This window comes from Uranotaenia lowii, chromosome 3 (genome assembly GCF_029784155.1).
Source record: "Uranotaenia lowii strain MFRU-FL chromosome 3, ASM2978415v1, whole genome shotgun sequence".
NCBI classification, from domain to species: Eukaryota; Metazoa; Arthropoda; class Insecta; order Diptera; family Culicidae; genus Uranotaenia; species Uranotaenia lowii.
The window spans coordinates 240454005-240467615 of NC_073693.1; positions in this window are offsets into that span (position 1 = coordinate 240454005).

A 13611-nucleotide genomic window follows, 5' to 3' on the forward strand; every position below is an offset into this window, starting at 1 on the left:
TTTCTAAGACATTCCAGTTTCGAGATATAGCTAAGGAATCAAGTATCCCCAGGGATCAAGTATCCTCATTCTCCCCTATTCTCTGGATTTGAATCAATTCGCTTAGAATTTTCAAGATTTACTTATCGTGAACTATCTTATCATGTGGGATAAACTTGCCAAAATCTCAGTATCGAAATAATCCTCGACTATGGAATGATTCTCAGGATCTTTGAATACCTGTTCGCTAAAATGTCAAAATTTTGATTTTGCCTTCAAATCTCTCCGGTTCTTCCGGAACCAAGGTGCTCAGAACAACACAATAGCTTTAGCGTCTCGTAACTTCTCCAAATCTTCCGGACCAAGTAGCTTGAATAATTTAAGAAACCAAGTCGGGAAAATTTTAGCCTCACTTTGGCTCCCGGATCTTCCGGAACCAAGTCGCTTAAAAATTCTCCCGATCTTTCGGAACCATTTAACACAAATCGAGAAATCCCTCGTTATCGTTCTCCTGATCTTCCGAATCGAATCGCTCAAATATATATTTTTTTTTAATTCTTAAAATATGTATTTATTAAGGCCGTTTACTTTTACAGTATTTTTGTGCCGAGGGTTTCCACTTAAAACTAAATGAGGAGTAAAAGGGTGAGGATACTGGGGAAGGGTAGGAAGAACAAAATCACTTTTTGATGTCGATGCGTGATCGACTTCGAGTTGCTCGAGCTCCTCCTGGAGGGATGGAATTGGGATCAGTGTTAAGCTCATCATCATGTGCACCTTCACGAGTTGAAGGTACTTGAGTTGAGGGCTGAGGCTGAGGCAAGGCGGGGTTTCGTTTCCTGGGGGGCGATTCGAGCTCCAAATTTTGTGTTGCCTTTGGAGCTTCGGTTGATGGTCGTTGATGTGATGCGGTGTTTTCTATTCTCGTACGTTTCTGTTGACTGCTCTGCTGTTGGGTTTCTTCTCGTTGTTGCTGCTGTTGGTTCGATTGTTGCGGTGGTAGATTTTCGGTTCGGAGTGTTTTATCATTCGGCTGGACAACGTTCTGTTTAGCTACTTGCGCGTAGCTCGTGCTGCTGCTGTTGGTTTGGATCATTCGTCGGGCTGTGACAATAGGTACATTTTGGTCGGTGCTTATTTTTATCGCTGCCGTTTCAGCTACCCACAAAGGGCAACATCTGTCGATAGGACCATGATTTCCTTTGCAATTGTGGCAATAGCTTGGAGAAGTACAGTTTTCTTCTTCGTTCTCGTGGATCTTGGAGCATTTTTTACAAGTCCGTGTCTTTTGTTGGCATTTATTTTTTGGATGACCATATTTCAAGCATTGACGACAGAGAAGGGGTTGTGAGTAGTAAGGACGAATACGAACTCTCAGTAAACCGAAGTTAATAAACTCTGGAATAATTGTGCTGTTTATTGTTAGTATCAATGTAGGTGTGTCTACGACCCCTGAAGCTGTTTTCTTGGTGATACGTCTAACGTCTATGATTTTTTGTGGTGCTAGTTCGGTTTGTAATTCCTCATTTTTCATACCATCCACTTCTCTACAAGTCACTACAAATTTTCTTTGGTTCAAATGAGGATGACGCCCAATAAAAATCGGGGTACCACTCAAATGGGTTAATTTAGCAAGCAGTCTTATTTGGTCCTTATTTCTTACTTTCAACACGTACCAGTTGTTCTTGCGCTCAACAAAACCTCCTTCAATAGTCCCAACATGATCCGCGATAAATCGAGATATCACAAAGGGATTTTTGGGCAGCTCGTGTCCTTCCGCAGCTTTCAGGATTAGGTAATACAGTCTACCGTGTAGGTTCTGGCGGTCTAACCATTCCGGAACAGTCCTACCGGGATAATCCCCGGGCGATGGGCTCATCGCGAGCAAATCGGTAGTCTAACACCACTTAGAAAAAAACTTATCATTTGCCTTTAGTCTCAATATCGAGAGAAAGAAAAAACCGTCCGATACCGACGAAGGCGGAAAGCAAACTCCGCTCAAATATATGATTTTTGCGTTTCTCAGGTTCTTTGGACCTTCCGGAACCAAGTCGCTCGAAAACTCAAGGTAATTCAACTCCTTCCTTTGGTTTTTCGTATCTTCCGGAATCAAGACGTTCTAAAAATTCGAATTTTAGTAACACTAAGCTTTGAAAATGAAAAATGCTCTGTCATAATTTGGTTTATCGAATCTTCCGTAAAATCAGGTCACTGAAATGAATTCAATATTTTGGTTCAACTAAGTAAGTCTAAGTTACTCCAGATCTTCCGGAACCATTAAGCAAAATCGAAAGCTTATCACCTAGGAACAAAATAGCTAAATTTTAAGTATATATTTAGCTTCACATTGGTTCTCCGGGTCAATGTGATGAAAATTGCTCAAAAAACTTCCGGTTGCACATATATATACTAGAATATCTCAGACTGTATTACTATCACGATGACCTTGATCAATAAAACTACAATGCAAACGTTTCTATTAGTTCAGTCAGTCATCTTGTGGAGAGTAGTTCGGAATGTCCAGTGAAGAGGAATTTTACGGCTTTGACGACAAAGCAATGCAGCGTGATGGAGAATGCGAAATCATTCGCTCAAACTCAAACCATAAAGGGCAAAAACTTTTGCACAACGGTTTTATATATGTGATTGATCAAAAGGTAAGAGTGTAGGATTTGTAATAATTTGAAACAATTAATATTTATTAACTCTGTTGTAAACTCTGATTGTTAATTCTAGAAAGAACAATCCACTTATTGGGAGTGCGTGTTGAGACGCAACAAAACCACAACCAATAAGTGTCGTGGTAGAGCCATAACAAAAATTGCAAACGGTATCGCTGCGGTGAAGCGAACTACCGAGCATAACCACGTGGCCGACGCGCTTGAGACCGAAGTTTCGCGCTACAGAGATACCCTCAAATGGAAGAGCAACGAATGCTCAGCGGTCGACCAGAAACAATCATTCGAGCGTGTGCGTGCATCGTCTGCACCTGTGGAGGTAAGTTTTGATCGTTGCCACATGCTTCCAATAGAGGTTATGTTTTTATCAGACACACATGTTTTTTAGGTTCACTCGGTGCTCTCAAATACTGTCCAAAGGCGCATCTGTCAGAGGCAAAGAAGCGATGTAAAATCTCCAGCTGACCCGACAGATCTCGAGAACATTGAGGAGGTTTATAGGCACACGTTTGATCGCGAACCTTTTTTGTTATCGAACAAGCGTGATTTTTTCCACGATCGGAAACTTACGCCGATTCCTAGCTAAATCGAGCATTATTGCTATGGATGTTACGTTTGATTCTGCTCCGCAAGGTTTCAAACAGGTGTTGACCATTCATGGTTGCATTGGATGCCAGCACAAAAAAAAATGTTTTGCCTTTTGCTCATGTGTTGCTACCGGATAAATCGGAAAACACCTACAAAAAATGCTTGAAAACTTTTCGCCGAATTGCAAGGGAAAACAGTATTTTTATGGAGCCATCAGTAGTGTTGACCGCTTTCGAGCTTGCCGAAGTGAACGCTATACATAGTTTTTTCCAGATTCGACATGTTTCGGCTGCCTTTCCCATATGTCGAAACACATGTGGAGAAAAATGCAGAAATTTGGTCTCATCAAACACTACAACAAATAACTAAAAATTCAAATGGCTTACCACCAGCTGAATGCTCTAGCCTTCTTGCACCACACGTACGTGATGGCTTTGCAGCAGTTCGGGCTTCCGCTCCAAATAATATATCACTCAGAAAAATACTATTATGTATGCCATAAGATTCTCTTATGAAGTGGCGCCATAAGAAAAATTAATGAAATTCATAGGATTGTCTTATGACGCGAATGAATTCTGAAGATGAACGCCTACTTCAATGAGAGGTTGTCGCTTTTTATAAGAGATTCTTATGGAAACAGTAAATCACTTTCTAATAAGAAAAATTCTCGATATTTCATGCTGAAAACATTCACTTTATTGTTTGCCAAATTTGTTTAAAATTAAATCCTTCATGGTCACCATCAGCAACGCATCAACAGACGGCTCCATCAAAGTTTTTTTTTGCCGCATCTTAATCTTCGACCTTTCGTTTTTTACCGATCAGCTTGCTGAAAAGTAAACAAATAATGTATTTTAGTTTACTAATATATTCAACGTTCAGACCAAAAACATCAAATCGAACTTACCATTCCGGACATAACAATAACATTTAACATTGAAGGAAAACTATAATAACTATGAACTGGCGATTGCTACGTACTGTTAGATGATGAAAAAAAAACTGCAGATGCAATGAATGAATGTGTTCATCATTTTTTCACAATGCCGTTTCTTCTATTTTTCATAAGAACATCGTATGAAAATCGAAAGAATTTCATAAGACTCTTATGAAAAATTAGTTTGGACGCAAAAAAGTGGTTCATAAGATGTATCTTATGAAATTTATAATAAGATTTCCTCTGAGTGATGGAAAACTTTTTCCAATACTTTGAAAAAACCTATGTTTTCGGTCGAACTAGAATCATCGAGGGCGAAGAACGCTGCTTTTCTGCAAGGCATCCTCCAGAGTTTTGGGCTTCGGAAGATAACACGTTGAACTGGATTCCTCGTACAACCAATGCGTTGGAAGGCTGGCATAATAAACTGAATGGTTTATTGAATGCAACAGGAGTAGTAAAATTCTACAATTTGATGAACATTTTCAAGGAGGAAGAAAAATCAACAGCCGTTGAATACACAGCAAAAAAAAATGTAACGATGGACGATGTAATTTCTAGAGATGATGTTGTATTACGGAGATCTGTTGTGATAATACCTCTAAATGATGTACACAACGCGAATACGCCTTGAAGTGCAATATCGCATCAAGTAGTCAATCTGTTCTTCTGTTGACGTTCAAATTTGATTTCATTTCAAAAATTAAGAAACGGATTGCGGACTTCAGCTATATTTGTTTGGCTTGTAAGTACTACCAAAATTAATTAAAAATATAAGCAAACCCACAGCTTGAAAAATAACTTCATTATTTTTCATTTTGTATGATATTTGACCCGTATGGATCAGCGATACGAATCATATTCTTTAACTCCAAACAGCCTGGTACATCAAGACAATTTAAAATTAAGTACACACAAAAAAAAATCATAGTAAAACTACTAAATCCGTGGTTTAAATGAACAACAGGCAACCATATTTTTGAGTCAAATATGTTTTGTTGTTTATATTACGTTACGCATAGCTATTTTACCATGTGCTCAATTTGGCTGCGCATGGTAAATTCGACTGCTTTTTAGTAAAATTGTCAATGAAATGATGCATGGTTTTACTTCGTGCCTAGTAAAATTGATATGTTTCATGATGAAACTAGTATGTGTTATGATAAAGATTAGTATGCACGAGGAGCTTGATTTCAATAGTAAAATTACTATGCATGTTTGTTTGTTTATTTGCATGCATGCATTATGACTTCATGTAAAACATTGAAATTCACACTTCCGACACACGTCGGTCAATGTTAGTGTGTTCTCCCGATGCTCTGGAAAGATTTTTTCAAAGTTATGAAACTTGAAAGCAGCTCAAAATTTGTTTGTTTACTCGCGGGTTTGATGATTAATGATCCTGAATAAGTATAAACAACAAGAATGTTTTCCATAGTAAAATTATCATACGCACTGATGTTTTTGAGTCAAATATGTTTTGTTCTCAAAAGTACCATGTGCGTAGTATTTTGTTGATATGAATTGTTGCCGCAATGTCTAAATTACTATGCGATCGCTAGTTGCAATAGAAATTATGATGAAATCATCATGACCATAGTATTTTCGGCAACAAATATTGACAGTTATCGAAAATTACCAAGTACATAGTAATTTCAATAATGTTTCATGTGCACTTTTACAAAATTGATGTTATAATTTGCGTGGTTGAAAATACTATAACGCAGAAATGATAAAATTATCATGACAACGTCTTTGGAATAGCAACGCAATTTTTTTCCGTGTACCATTTGCGACTCAAGTTATGTGCAGGTATTTGATGTAATATCGCAATACTTTTTTTGCTGTGTATCTACGCCTTATTCAGGGAGACATTGTCGTAAGAGTGAATAAAAAAGCCAAAAGCAAAGAAGCCAAGCTTATAGAAGCAATGCGACAACGCCAAGAAAGCGGCGGCCCTATTACATTGGTCTAGGTCTGCCGGGGCTTCCTCGGTCTGTGTGAAAGTGAAAGCTAGGGATGATCCCTTAGCCCCGTCCGCCACGCGACAGCGTGAAGGACAATATGTCTTTCAAGTTCGAACGCGCAGCGTGAGGAGTCGTGCTAATATAAATTTTTGGGCGTGACATGCACAGTAAACCAAAATTACCGAGTTCGGTAATTTTTTTACCGAAATCCTAACATGTGTAAATCGTTAAACTGTTCGGTAATTTTTTCGGTAAAAAATAAACGAACATCGGTAAATGAAGAATCGATTTACCGATGTTCGTTTATTTTTTACCGAAAAAAAATACCGAACAGTTAAACGATTTACACATGTTAGGATTTCGGTAAAAAAATTACCGAACTCGGTAATTTTCATTTACTGTGTGCATTCAACCGCAGACACCAGATACCCAGACTCACCACTGAAGGCTGATTTTGGCGCTTGTTCCGCAGCGCTATCTACGGGTTATCGTGAAACTAACGGCCACATACACAAACGGAAAAATCTTACACAAACATAACTTATTTTGTGTGCATATTGAAACGCCCTTGATATTTCACACACACACACATTTGCATTGTGCTGTTGTTTTCTTTACATCTAGCGATGAACACGGTCGTTTTTGGTTACCTACTTTTGATAGAAAAAAGAACCATTTATAAATTAGAGCGCATAACCAAATGTGGTTAGAATTCAACCATAGACGTTCTTCCATCTTAACGAAACGATTGAATTTATTTCGAAATATTGTCGCTGAATCCCCAAACCGGAGTTATCGTCAATGAGCGCTGGCGACATTTACTGGCGACACTCACTGGCGACAAGTTATTATCAGGACGTGTACAACTTCGGGTGTGTTCTTATACCAAAGATTTTTTATTTCAAAGGAAAGTGCCGCAAAAACAAAGGATTTTTTCCTTTGGTTTTGGTATAAATAAAAAATCCTTTGGTTCAAATGCATTTTCCTCTGTTTCAAAGATTTTTTCTTTTGAAAAATCTTAGATTCAAAATATTAATGCTTTGATACAAAAACCAGTTTCATTTGATTCAAAGTTATTATCTTTGCTCAAAGGTAATTTAGATATAGATTTAAAAGCATTTATTCATTGAACCATTTTCCATTTATTCCAATTGGAAGATTTTTACCCTGTTGTTTCGAAGTTCCTATTAGGAGTTTGAATAATAAAAATATACAATTTTAGTTCTTAAATTCTTTTTTATTCACAAACACATAAAACACTGGTTCACTATAACCGAGTAGGGTTTGATATCGTTGACAAAGTTTCGCATTCTCCGTGGGCCGGTCAATAAACTTCCGAAAGCCACTCCAGCTGCTGGCTGGTCCGACTGGTGATTGCCGTTGAAGATTGGGCCGAAAAAATACGACCGCGGGATTTGGGGAGGTGTTACTTTGCGCAGCTTTCTCCATGTTCGAGAGACTTGGAAATCTATCCGTCGACACGGAATCGTCCATCTTGTGACAGGCAATCGTAATCATAGGCATGGTAGGCGAACAATTCGCTGTCAAAAAGCGCTCCGTCTCCACCCCCCACCAATGAGAAACTTTTGGTACTCCTTGCCTACTGTTGCTCAATATGCAACCACCCGTAGCTGTATAGGCACGCTGGTTATTACTTTACAAAAGCGTTGCCAGTAATGATATTTCACAACGTCGCTAGTTGGCAAGGTTGCCGATCACCAGCGCGAAAACTTCGGATTTCAACTTCAATGACAATATATGATGAATTGGTGGTTTGACATTAGGAAACTCACTTGAAACGACGTGTAAAGGAATTCATAACTCAATATCGATCAATTAAAATAAACTCAATTAACACTTGCAATATTGCACAACGCTTTGTTTGATGTTTGAGTCCATCAGTAAACTTTTACGAGTTGCCATCATTTACGACTAAAACGATGATTGTTCAACGATTCAAGTCAGATGAGTATGGATGATTGTCCGCTACACTTCCTTATTTCGTTGTGGTTGAAAAATAATCATCTTCTGAAATCTCTGATGTGGTGGAAAATCACACATTCTCGATTCACATGAAGAACTGCGGAAATAAAAAGCTGCCTTGACTGCCTAACAATTGCTTCATTTGTGAAGATCACTTTCATCTGCAAGATTTCGTTAACCCCCGGAACCTCCGTCGAGAGTAAATTCAAGTATCCCAAACAATATTGTAACGACACAAAAAAAATCCAATGATTGTATATTGCAAATAAATAAAACAAAAGTAAAGGTGATATTTACAAAATTTGAAAGGAAAGTGTAGTTTACAGAAAAAAACTAATGAAAAACGCAACTACGAAATATATTATCAAGTCACCATCTACAACGAAAAATCGCTGTCAGATTTTTATTCACTTTTTCCTCGAATAAATCCTGAAACTTTCCTTTCGATGAAAAACTTAGTCACATTCTGCTTTTCAAAATATCGAACTAATTTTGGATATTAAATGAGCCCTTTTACCGCCCACTGGACGAGGCAGTTTTTGAAACAATATTTGGACTCCGAGATGATGCATCTCGTAAACATTTTCCCACAAATTTAGTACAATTTTAAAAAAGTACGTTGGTTGAAATATGATGAATATTGACAAACAATCTCAACCATCCGAGTCTGTTTAATGAGAACAGCTTAGCTTTTCCTGATCTGTTGTTCAGTTATTTTTCTTTTAAGTTAAATTTCGAACCATTTTTCATTTTTGAATATCGCATGTGTAATTGGTTTTATCAATGGGTATAAAAAAATGATCGTGAATTCGTCACATCAAAATCAAAACATTAAATGAATTCACTCACACAGCCATACGATATTTGACATTCCATGCTACGACAAGAAAATAAAAATGACCTCCGTTTGCATCAAGATAGTAATGTTCTTTTACCATTCAAAATTCGTTTTGCTGATGTAGAAAAGCATTGAATTCGATATATAAGTTTAGTCACAGCGAAATTATTGCTATTTGCTGGGTAGCTGTTAAGGAACCTTATTCAAAATTATAGTATTTTGAAGAATGGATTCATTTGGTAAACTAATTACTTTTAGTCTGCGGTTTTAACAAACTTTGAATCAATTAATTGTTCCAAATTCAGTGGATATTTGCCCTTGTTTTACAATAATTTTTTTTTTTCAGAATTAAAGATATTCAAGTTGACATTTCCCACGCACACTTGCTCTCGTGTGCGGATTTAGATGGAAAAATAGTCAAAAAAAAAAGTTCGCTTTTAAGTTAATTTTCCCCAAGTCCAGAATTATGCCAAAAAGGCCATTACTGTTGTTTTGACATTTCTCACGCCCACTTGTTGGGTGTGTACAAATGAGCAGGAAAAAATAACCGGGCGACAAACACGGTCGTTTCTAAGATTATTTTTCCAAGAATTTATATTTTTTAGTGAAACAATCAGTATTCTATCACGAGCACTTCCAGCGGCAAATAGAATTAGACAGCTTATCAATACATTCTTCACATTTATTATTCTTTTTTTTTATTTTTTTTTTCTGAAAATTGTCTAAACAAGTTCTAATCAATCCAATGATCAATAAGTTATTTCACTCTTCAAATCTATCTATAGGTATGAGCTAAAAAACAGTTAAGATAAAATGTAATTCAAGTTTTTCAAAAAGTTATATGTAATTGATTTTTTTTGCCATAGTAAATTATAAATCAACCATTCAGATTAAGACGAATAATTCAGAATTCGATTAGTTATTAATTATGTACATTATAATTTTTATACTGTCACTCTGCCAGATAAATTTCGAAATAAAAACCTAATACTTTAAATTGCCTCTCAACTAAGGACCGGTATAACCTAGCTGTAGTGAATAATGGATTAATATAATATTTACGAAAAAAAAATTAAATTAAATATTCCATGAATGAACACTAGCGTTTGTATTTTTTCATCTAAATCAATCAACAATCATTGTTTGAACAACATTCATCTCTTATTATGATACAGAAAAAAATGTAAACAATTTAACATTGAAGACAAAAACCAAAATGAAAATATTTTAGATAGAATTCCTAATACTAATAGGTGATTCAATCAAGACAGTTCTCATTTGGCTTGTAAATTATCAAGTGTATTTTCTTTTCTTGATGAGGCACAATGGTTTCACGATGCCCCGTCAGATGGCGTATGATTCTGGGCGATTTGTAGTTGTATGGGCTCAACCGCCACTGATCAGTCTGGGTATCTGGTGTCTGCGATTCAACTGATGTTAGACAATTTTGCACCTGCAAAAATATTAATAGCAGGAATTCCGGTAAATGGTAGTTCTGGTAAAAGGTTTTCCGGTAAATGGTATAGTCCGTTAAATGAAATCCCTATAAATAGTACAGTCCGGTAAACGGTAGTCCGGTTAATGGTACTTCCGGTAAATGGAATTCCGGTAAACAGTATACAACCAAATTGCGGGCATTGTATGTAAAATTAGAAGAACAGTACCAACTGATGTTATAATAACAATTTCTCATTCACTTTTTCATTCGTTACTTTTGTTAAATATTATTTTAAACTTTGTTCTGTTTGTGTGAATATTTTGTTTTATAATTATTTAATGTTGGTATCATTATATAATAAATACATTTTAGTTGAAGATTGATTTTTTAGGGTGAAAACATGTGAAAATGATATAACAACGTAATTTCACTGAAAATTTCATACATTCAAAAGTTATTTACAAAGGGAAGTGTAAGGCCGATGACATAGTGAGTGCGATGCGATGCGAAACGGCGAATGCGATTCAATGCGGCGAACCACATTTGATGAAAATGTACAGGGTGACAAATAAGTCCGATCACACTTTTTTGGAGTCGCCTGTAGCCTGCACGTTGCATCTCTCTGGTGACTTCTATATGTCAAATGAAAGGGCTAACTCTGCTGCTCAAAGTGGCAGAGTTTCGTTTCTGTTCAGTTTGTTTACATTGAGTTGTGAGCCATGGTAGAGTTAAGGGCAGCTATTATCAATGCTTGGTTTGGCGCGCAGATGACGAGATTATTTTTTCGGACGAGAAGCTGTTCGTTTTGAAGCAAACAGTCAATCGCCAAAATGATCGAGTTTGGAGTGTGAGCCTCCAGCAAGCTCCTGCGGACAAGCTGAATGTTTCCCGGTTCCAAAATAAGATGTCAGTCTTGCTTCCAGACAGATGGCGCAGCATCTCACACCGCAAAGGTTGTTCAGGCGTGGTGTGAGAAAAACCTGACCGATTTCATTTGGAAGAATGAATGGCCTCCTTTGTCTCCGGATCTGAATCCACTGGATTATTTCTTGTGGGGATACATGATGTCGAAGCTGAACGACCATAAAATAACAAATTTGGAGCAATTCAAGCGAGTTATCACGAAAATTTGGGACGAGATGCCGATGGAGCAGGTGCGCGCCGCTTGCGACGACTTCCCGAGACGTCTGAATCTGGTTCGATCAGATAAAGATGGTGTAATTTTGAGATATCCTCTGTGAAGTATCTTTATGAGTTACTGAATAACGCTATGAAAACCAGATTCAGATTTTCTTCTTATTCTTTGAAATATTTAGATTTTCCTGTGTTACCGGACTTTTTTGTCACCCTGTATGTGAATCGCTTAAACCTGACATACTCAACGCGGCGAAGTAGATGTCAATTTGCCTTACAAATCGCGATGATGAACAAAATACGACGGCCAAAGCGCGATCCCGGAGGCTGTACACGATGATGCTGACGAAGTTTGACTGCGTGGTAATAGACGATGAAACCTACGTCAAAGCCGACTACAAGCAGCTTCCAGGACAGGAGTTTTATACGGAAAAAGGGGAAGGTACCCAAGCAACCAGAATTCCCTTAAAAAGGTTCCATATAAGCTTAATCAGCTCTCGTTTGTGTCTGAAGAGAATGCTAATCAGCCCAAAATTTAAGTTCTTAAGGCTACTTTCAAGTTCGTTTAGGTGGCTGTAGAGAACGCTATTCAGCTTCTAAGAGAACGTCAAGAAACTTCTACGCGCCGAGAAAAAAAATCAGATTGACAGATTGCTCTGACAACCACATGTCAGATTGCTAGGTTGCCGGTCTATCATGGTCTATCTCATTGATTTTAATTATATTGTTTTGATTACAAAAGCTGCTTACACGCCTAGAGAATTGAACCGCTGCTCTCTAGGTTGCAATGAAACTCACCAGCCTCTCGACCAATCCAGCAATAGCTAATTGCCACTGTAATGATTAGTATTTAAACTTAATGTCATTTGAGATGATTGAGTGGGTTGGTCAATAGAAGGTACCTTATTTCGTTCAAAGGACTTTCAGTACACAATATGAATCATAACAAAAATTCGCATCATCAAAAATTTATTCGAATATCTTATTTAACATTTATAAGAAAAATTCGAAAAAATCTTGAATTCCATTTGTAAATATCAGTACAGATATAAACAAAACAAATACCATGACAAGAAATTGACAGACATTTTTGACATGTCGCTTAGAATTCCCATATAGGTTCTTTAAAACACCTTCAAGTACCTTAATGGTGCGCTTTAGAATGTTACGCGAACGTTATCGACCTTCTTGAAAAACATTTTTGACATGTCGCTTAGAATTCCCATATAGGTTCTTTAAAACACCTTCAAGTATCTTAATGGTGCGTTTTGGAATGTTACGCGAACGTTATCGACCTTCTTGAAAGAAGTTCCATTAAAAGCGCTTAGAAGTTTCGTTATCGATAGTTTAACCTTTCAAAGGGCGATGGAAGTTCCTGAGTAAATTTTACGCGACAAGAGTCACCTGAAGTTCCCGTAATACATTTTTTCAGCCAAATGTGAACTTCGGAGTTCGGAGTTAAGTAAAAACACGACTTTTGGTTGCTTGGGTAGTAGATATTTTCAATCACATGAAACTGTCAAATTTCGCGAAGAAATATCTGGTTTGGCAAGCCATCTGTACCTGTGGCTTGAAAAGCAGCATTTTCATAGCTTCCTGGACTGTCAACCAAGAAATTTACGTGAAAGAGTGTTTGAATAAACGTCTGCTGCCTTTCCTGAAACACGGTTGTTCCGTACTGTTTTGGCCGGATTTGGCATCTTGCCATTACGGTAAAAAGGCCATGGAGTGGTATCCCGCCAACAACGTGCAGGTGGTTCCCAAGGACAAGAACCCTCCCAACACGCCAGAGCTCCGCCCAATTGAGAAATACTGGACTATTGTCAAGCGGAACCTAAAGAAGACCAAAACAACTGCTAAGGACGAGCAGCAGTACAAGGTAAACTGTCTTTCTGCGGCGAAGAAGGTGGACAAGGTGGCTGACCAAAATCTAACTATCTTACTATGTCATCGGCCTAACACTCCACTAGTTCATAAGCTGCCATGAAACCTCGGTTTTTCGGCTGGACAAATCGATTTTTATAAATATCTCATTCAGGTTTCGGAAAACAATAACTAAGCAAACAAGA